Below are 9461 nucleotides of genomic sequence, written 5' to 3' on the forward strand. Positions count from 1 at the left end.
GCACTAGTTAAAGTTAGTTCACTAAACAGGCTCCCTAAAAAACTCTCAAGCCCTGCCTCCAGTCTTTCATTGTTCATGTAAACATGTAAAGCATTGGTTGAGCCAGAAGTTCACGGTCAGACCAGTGAAACAAAACACTGTTTGGAATGGAACACTGCACCATATACTGCCAAATATTTTAATAAATATTATGTGAAACAGGATGCATTATGAAACAAGTTTCAAAAATGCTACATTATTGTCTCTGTGTAAATTATTCTAAAATGTGTATACTGTCTACAGTATTTACTGTGTACTGTAAAAATGATAAGAGTAGGCTAGTATGGTATATAATGCTATTCCGATCATAGCATAGAGCAATTTCAATCTGTGCCCAATTCATATTGTATCCATTCCAAATAGTACACAATTATTGTGTAATTATAATAGACTAAAAATAGTATGCCAAAGGAGACTGGGTGATATACAGAGGATTTTTGAAGTATGAATCTGTGTATGCTTTTTCAGCTTGACTTGTGCAACAGATGAAATTTGTTTGTGAAATTAAAGCACCATTCCCAACAAAACATGTTTCCTTTGAAACATTTCGATTAAAGAACTAAATGAAGACATTTTTCTTAATGAATTTTATTTTACAACTTAGTGCAGACCAGGAACATGACAAAAATATCAACATCCACTTTTTATTACACTTCACCCTTCTGTTAGCTCAGTTGTGATAAAACTATCTAATACGATTTACATCTTTTATATATATTAAGACATACAGTATGTTAAGAATATGAAAATGTATCGCATATGAATGATGTTCAGTATGTATGACAGTACCTGAAAGGGAAAATCAACGTAGATCAAGTTCATATGTTGGTTAATTTAGCTTAACTTGGACATAGATGTAAAATTGTAGAGCAATACCAAAGTCATGGGTTCACCGTATGAGAACAAAGCCTAACCTTTAATGTACAGTAACTTAAGATACAAGTAATTCTTATTGTAACATTTGTGTTAGCTTTGAGAATGCAACGCCACAAAGTGCCTAATGTAACATATTAACATATACAGTTAACATTCAAATCGCATGATGTCCCATTTTCTTGATATTTACATTTATTTTCAGGCATTTATTTTACATTTATGTTTCCTCAATGAAAGTTGATTTATTGATAAGTGATCTTTTGCTTAAAACAAGAAAAAAATCGTTACAATTATGTTATTCTCTAAAAACAAGTCTATTATAGGCCTATTTACGGCAGTGACAACCGGATTCTATAACCAGATTTGGACATCATCTTCAAAGCTGAAGTATGTAACTTTTTCGGTGTTAAAGCCTACTTTCCTATCCCATCTTAATATGCAGAGAGATAGGCCATTCTGATGTTAATCCAATAACTGTGTATACAGACCATAATCCTTTGACTTTTCTCTCTAACATGTCCACAGTCCACGGGACAGAGGATTTAAGTGTGCTCTTGCCTTTCTTTTCCTCACTTTTTTAAAAGCTTTTTCCTTTGTTACCTCCCCTCCTGACCCATAGATGGGTAGGGGACGTCTTTTCCTACACAACAACATGTACTTGACCAATGGCGTGTGTTTGGGGGCGGGATTATCTGTTTACTGTTTTCGGAAAGTTGTTTAGAAAATATTTATGTTTATTTTTGCAGTTTCGTTCGGTGACGCTATTAGCACTGAAACGACATCAAACTTCAGCTTTAAGTTGCCTATATATCATAGATTGACTTTATATGGAAGTTTTTCCTAAAAAAAAAAAAGGATGATAAATCAAATGCTCAAATAATAAGTACAATTCTCAAAATGTACATTTAACTTAGATTCCATCTCAAATCCCAATTCACAAATTCCTTTACTTTGCTGATAAAGTGCAAACTTTAAGTACATATGTTCTGCTATGTCAGAACGCCACCTCACTATTGGCCGACGCTGGTCAGGTGAGCACCACGACACATGCGTGTGATGCTGACGCAGGAGCTGGCCAATAGTGAGGCGGTGTTCTGACGTAGCAGAACATGTACACTACGTCAACATTGGAGGAGAATGACGTGGAAGAGAAGAGAAAGAGATTGTTGAATAAAGTCATTATTTTTGGGGGATTTGCACACAAAAAGTATTCTCGTCACTTCGGAACATTAAGGTTGAACCATAGTCACATGGACTATTTGAACAATGTCTTTACTACCTTTACTCCCTGGGCCTTGAAAGTGGTCGTTCCATTGATGTCTATGGAGGGATCAGAAAGCTCTCGTATTTCATCAAAAATATCTTCATTTGCATTCCAAAGATGAACGAATTCAGGTCTTACGGGTTTGTAACGACATGAGGGTGAGTAATTAATGACAGAAATTTCCTTTTTTGGTCGAACTAACCCTTTAAAAGCCTATACACTATTTTATTATTTATTAGTGTTTTGAATTCGCTTTTATTTTTATCTTTTCAGTTTTCATTTTCATTTTAGTTTAACTTCAGCTTTAATTTATTTTATTCCAGTTCTAGCTTTAAAAATAGCAAGTAGCTTAAACATTTTATTTTGGTTAGTTGCCAAGGCAACATTTCAAATTTTAAGTTTTTCATGTAATATTATTATTTCATTTATATTATTATATTAGTTTTAGTTTGGCTTTTCTCCCTTGTCTCACTGAAGGCACGTAAAGACAGGTCTCTCTGATTTTACAAAGTCAGTTAAGCCTATAGTGGAATTGCCTTTGTGCTGCTAACCGTTTCCACAAACCTCTTTTCAGAAATTAATGAAAACTTAATTAGCCTTTATATTTTTCCAGGGACCTTCAGGGACTGTCACTTTGTAAGGTTTCTTACAGAAGCAGAGCTTAGTTACCTTTACCACAAGTGCTTCAATTATGCAGCATGAATAGAACGCGAATAGAATAGAACATTCTCTGGTCAAAGAGCAAATATATAGCGTGATATAGTCAGTGGTGTAGTGCAGGGCAGAGGTGGAAAGAGTAATAAAATATTCTACTCAAGTAAAAGTACTACTACTTCAATTAAATTTTACTTAAGTACAAGTAAAAGTACCGGTCTAAAAATCTACTCAAGTAAAAGTAAAAAGTAGCTCATTTAAAATTTACTCAGAGTAAAAGTTACTGAGTTACTTTTTTAACAGCGGGTGGGGGAATCCCCCGTGTAGGGTTGTAATGGTATGAGATTTTCACAGTATGATAACGTCTCAGAAAATATCACGGTTTACAGTATTAATCAATTATTAAAGGTGCTATTTGTATTTTTTAGCGGCCTCTATCGGTGATGTTTCAGATTGCAACCAATTTTTACAAGAGCGCTCGTGCTCTTGCGCGTGCTCGAACACAAGAGCGATCACTCATGGTACCGGCCACACTGATACTTTCAACACACCAGAGAAAGCATCACACAACATGCTGGAAACTCATGTAAACTCCCACTGCAACGTTACAATAATAGGCTACTTTTATCAGCTTGACGTTGAACTAATGCTCCATGCTCGTACCATGATAACGTTACATTTGTGGTGTTATCTAGCATAAGGCATTTCACTAACTATTCGTGTATCTTTCACAATCAGCAATGTCAACATAGGTGAATCTATAATATGATAACGAAAACGGTTAGTAAACTAGACTGAACAATTTCAGTGTAACAGTAAGATCGTAGGAAGTAACATTACTGTACTGAACGTGTCTGGAAATGTGTATTATAAACAATATGATAGTAGTGGGATGAGTGACGTTAGACAGTAGATCTAGTACATAAAATAAAAGTTACATCCTAAAGCACCTACTTTTTGTTATCCTGGAACAGTCTTTTGTATTCATTTCATGTCTCATCATGTATGTTGTAGTTTACCTTGCTATTTCATTATAGTTGAACATTATTTGAGCATATCTGAAAACTTGTAATTTATCACAATAAAATTAGCGGAGGTCTCTCCATAATTCAAACGCTCTGCCAATGTTGATCCGTGTTTTCGTCCTAAGTCGATCCGATTCACGTTTGGCCTGACGAGCTTCAGCAGATACATTTTGTTTTGTTTTGTTTTTATATTTTTGTGGAGTTTGTGTTGGAGTGTGTGTTGTGCGGAGGCAGGTCATTTGTTGGTGTTATCAGACTCCATGTCGTCAGCTGCAGTGCTGTCGCATAGACTGTATATAAAAGGAGAGAGGCTCGGGAGTGCGCATGCACGTCACATCCGATGGATTTCGCAGTAAATCCGACCCGGAGACTTCACATAGAAATAGGAATACCGGCCTTCAGAGGTAATAGCTAAACCCGACAAGTGGATCATTGTAATGTGTGATTACAACCCCTTCACACACAGGCAATAAAAAAAGGATTCATTTTAGAAGAAAAGTTACATATAGCACCTTTAAATAAATAAACGGTATTATTAAATTATGGTTATTATTATTATTATTATTATCATTAGTTAAAATGACAGTTAAATTAAAGGAGTCATAATGTAGTATTAACTTTGATACCCACGCTCTATTATAGTCATGTCATGCCCTTCTAAAAAAGAAAAATTGGAAAAAAATAAACACAGAGCTCGTTTGACCCTTATTTCTGAATGCATTATTGTCTCGCGAGATCTGATGCGAGGTTTTGGCTGTCGTGGACGGTCATTTTAATAATGCAAATGAGGGGCGCGTTGATTGGTGGCAGGAAGGAGGGGGCTTGACACCGCAGGTAACTTCAGCATATCATTCCAAAAAGAGATCATGGCGCAAGTTGTGAATGAACCCGACCTGGCCGCGACCTACGGGATTCAACCGTATATGTTTGAGCCAGACTCTGAACCAGAGCTGGAAACGGAAGAGGAACAACAGTCAATTGAAGGACGTCGTCTACATCAACATGTCTCTGAATGGTAAAGACAATTTTTTTGACTGAGACATACATTAACATCAGTAACGAGCTAAAACGTTTTTTTGCTATTTTCTCCCACATAAGTTTAGCTTTTATTTAATGTAGATTACATTAACGGAGATGTAGTCTACTTTATTTTCAGCTTACAGTGGTTATAGAGATTAACGTTTGCTATAATGTGTTGTTTTTGCCTTTTTTGACGTTGTGGTTTTTTAGATATTTAATAATTTTCATCTGCAGACATGTAACGTTATGTTTTTCTTTATGTTTATTAATTCTTGACTGTTTTTTAAATTTATCTATCCTTATCTATTATATAAAAAAATCAATACAATGATATGTTGTCATTGTTATATTATATACGATTATATTAAATAATAGCTAACGTTACTGTAGTGTAAAACAAAGTGGAAAGATGTGGCTAGCATTCGTAGAGTCCATTCCCCGTGTTTACATCACATACATTAACCGCATTAGTAGTTACCTGCTGTTTGTTACACAAAATATAGTAATAAAAACACAGTCTTACCGTTTCAAATTCAGGCAAGTCCCTGATTGTTGGAATGGCACCTTTTTCCAAACGTAGCTTCGATGCCAACTTCGCCTGATATTGCCCCAAATTTGTAAAAGATTCTTTTGTGAAATGTTTAGCGCAGCACCTAACGTTGAGCAAGTTGAGATGGTTGTTGGAACAGCGTCATTAAAAATAAATTTCATCCACTTGTCCCTTGTAGTTTGGTCAGTTTTGGGTAAAGAAAAAACATTAGAATGTGGATTATGACAGTCAACCACAGAGCAACTCACGTGTGCACTACGTTTCTGCATCTTTCTTGACTGAATATCGCTGAATATGATGGGGAGAGGGGCAGGGCGGGCCTCCTCTGCGGTGTCCATATATGGTATATCCGGCCCCGTCTTGACGTCAAGCCGGGGGAGAAATTGAAATCTCGTATTTGAGTGCGCGTGCACGTTGGCTAGTTTAAGAACCCTGGGGTAAACAAACGCTTCACTTTTGAATATCGACATCCCGGCCAATGTATAATCGTTAGTCAATCATAACATACATTGATTCTCATGGAAAAGTGAAAATTGCACATTATGACTCCTTTAATGAAAACAGGGGTTTTTTTGGTTGAACAAATTCTTTTACTATAACAAACTTGAAACCATTCGTTTGTTTTGTTTATTAAAATTTCAATAAAACATGTCTAATCAATTAAATTCAATAATTGATAATGAATTAGATTGACAACTTATTTTTAACATTAATAATTTATTAAAATGTTTAAGAATAATATAGTCCTATGAAATGTATTTTATTCAGAAAATTAATGTTTCTTTTTATGATTTAATCCAAATATATTATCAAAAACGGTGCTAATCAAATGTAAATTTAATCTTTGTGTCCTTTTATTTTTGGGGGAAGCGCTGCAAAAACAGATTTACTAAATTAAACCATGGACAAAAAAATTATATTCCTTTAAATAATGTTTAAATAAAATGTATTATTGTTGTTATTATTATTTTGAGAAGTTCGTTCTATTGTATGCCCAGAATTTCTCTTTAGTAAAACCGAACTTTTATTTTGACAGGTTGTAGTGAAGAACCGTTTCAAAGTGTATTTGACAATGTTTTTTCTCAAATAAAATTATGAAAATGCTCATTAGGCGTTCTCTCAGAGCAGCTCTGGAAATATATTCATGTCCTCAAATTGTTTGTGAGACGCTGAAAACACCATGAACGTCACGCGTAGCCTACTTGTATGTAACGTTAGTAGACAAAGCGGCGCAGCTCAGCAGAACAAATATGTTATATATTTACATTGCAGTATTTTTGTGCTTAAATATTCACAGACCATGTCGCGATTGGATTTATTGCACAGTTCTACTTTCCATGTATTCATCCATCCATTATTTTGCGTGTTTTACGTGACATCTGCGTTATGTAAATTCCATTTTCATGACTGGATTCCGGGATTCCCTCTGCATCACGTAATCATTCGGCCTTACGTTATAATCGGGACATACCTTTATCTGCAGGAGGGATGGTGTCCTATGTATCCTCCTTTTGCAGCCACTTTGCGTCCACATTTTTTGCAAATTGGATATATATCCTCGAGGACAACCACTCGTTTTTTCTACAAAGTATTTCCATACTGGCCATAATTCGCTTCATAAGAATTCGAGGGCGCTTTCAGCTCAGCTGGGTCTGCGTCACCTTTCTTGCGCGTTTGTTCTCCCGCCCTTCAACCAATCAATGCAGTAGTTTCCGGACATGTTTCCGGAGTGTGATTTTTTTTTCCTCCCTTGTATTATTTTTTACTCAGTAACGGATATGATTTCAAATGTAGCGAAGTACAATACTTCAAACAAAACGTACTTAAGTAAAAGTAAAAGTACAGATTTTAAAAACTACTTAAAAAAGTAGAAGTACACAAAAAAACTACTCAATTACGTAACGCGAGTAAATGTAATTCGTTACTTTCCACCTCTGGTGCAGGGTATACGCAGGTATTCTTTTTCAGTCGCATTGCGTATACCCACTTTTAAATCCCCTCTGATGCGCATCATTTAGTTGCTAATCAAATCTCGTGAATAAAAAATACCCAGTCAGGGTCGTCCCTAATATTAACTCTAATTTGTTGCAGCAATGATTCTTCCATCGCGACGATAACTGACCTCATCTGATCTGCTTCAGCACTCAAACACCCGCTCGTCAATGTCAAAATGTTTGAGACCAATCAAAGCATGCAGGATTTTTGTTCACAGAAACGCGAGCCAAGCGCGAATCCCAACGCGACGCTTCACTTCAGTTAACGATCATACAGTGCGAAGATGCAAGTAGCTAAAATATACGGCTGTTTTTCGATAGAATTTTTAAATGACCGACAGAAATAATCAGTTTGATCAAAGACAGTGGAAATTATAAGCTCAATTTAGCAACACAAGCACCCTATTAAATATATTGCCATTATTACTGTATAAATATAGTTGTATAACGTTCGAATGTGTTCGACTTTTCACTGTTTGTATCACTCCGCTTGACTGTGTTTGCGCAACTTGCATCATTAAGCCAGAAGGCGGCGACAAGTGACTGTCTTTATGAGCAATTGAACCATTAATTAAATGAACAGATTAGTCCAAAAACATTGATTAATTTAGGAAAGAAAAAGTAGCTGAAACTGGAACTGATTCTCAAGTTTAAGAATCTGATCAAATACTTCATGCTTTTAAAGCTACTGTTGTCCATTTTTTGTCCATCAAAACACCTTAAAATGTTCATGTCGAGATCAGTAGCAATATCATTTATGGGACCTGGGTATTTAGAAAACCCTACGTACGGCCCTGACATGCAAGATAGTGATTCTATATGTTCTATTGTAGGCTATTCATTATATTCTATATTCTACATTCAATAGTAATGCAAGACTAGTCTTACGTCACTGTTTATAACAAAGAGCGTTCATCCTTTGCTGGGACGCTTAAAAAAATATTGGGGGCATAAATTAAGAGTATACCCACTTCTCCAGGCACCACTACATCACTGGATATAGTCATTCACATTCTATTATGTCCTTTTGAAGGGTCACAAGGTCCTTCTATCTATACAACACAAAATGTTTTTTTTTTATATATATTATTATTATTACCATATTATTATAATCATATTTACCGTCACACGCATATTTCGCTCGTGTTCACGCGAATTCACCGCGTAGACCAACAGAAAAGCTGCTTGTTAGATTGAATGTGACTTCTGTGTGAGCTGTTTTGCCCGCGAATTTTCTCTGAAAGGAACAATGTTGCTTTGTTCGAAATCGCCCCCTATACCCTCATTCACTATACATCAACTTATAACGTAAGTACTCCACTTGAAGGAGTGAAGTAAAACGAGTGAGTGAATTCGGACACTGAGTCCACCAGAAGGGCTACCGCTTTTGCATAGGCCTAGTCTGTGCTTGCTGTTTAATAAATTGAAACGTAGCAAACTGGCAGCTCCAGTAGCCTAGTAATGAAAAGATTTATCTTGAACTCTGCTATGGAAAGTAGCACGTGTAAACCGTAATTAAACAATTGAATAATCAGTTAAAAAGGAATTTATACCTGTATGATATTATGCTGGACCAGCGCGGTTTGGAAAATGGAAGGATGATGCAGCTCAGCTGCGGCGCCATCTTCTGGTAAGACGTGGGAATTCGTTCAGCGCGCGACTCTCACAGTGCATTATGGGTATTCTCTAGCCATTGAGCTTACATCATTTGTACACTCGTTATTGCGGCGCATTGTGGGATTGAATGAGCGAACTCAATAACGTCCACAATGGTTTCGGACACCACTACAAATGGCTGTCCCCTCAAAAAGTGCCCTAAGGGTATGCTGGACGATTTCGGACACAGTGACTACTCTTTTATTTGTTTATTTTTTTCAGAGACTACAAAATTGACTCTTTATTTACATCAACATTGATGACTGTCATTCATTATAAAGTGTGCTTCCCTGAGTGAGGCCCTGTCATGGCTGCCCCAAAGACCTTTGTAAGTAGCTAGCCTGAGATTTTTTTATTCATGCTCAAGCATATTAAAAGGTGGT

This window comes from Rhinichthys klamathensis, unplaced genomic scaffold (genome assembly GCF_029890125.1).
Source record: "Rhinichthys klamathensis goyatoka isolate OS25496 unplaced genomic scaffold, OSU_Roscu_1.1 h1tg000242l_1, whole genome shotgun sequence".
Classification (NCBI taxonomy): Eukaryota; Metazoa; Chordata; class Actinopteri; order Cypriniformes; family Leuciscidae; genus Rhinichthys; species Rhinichthys klamathensis.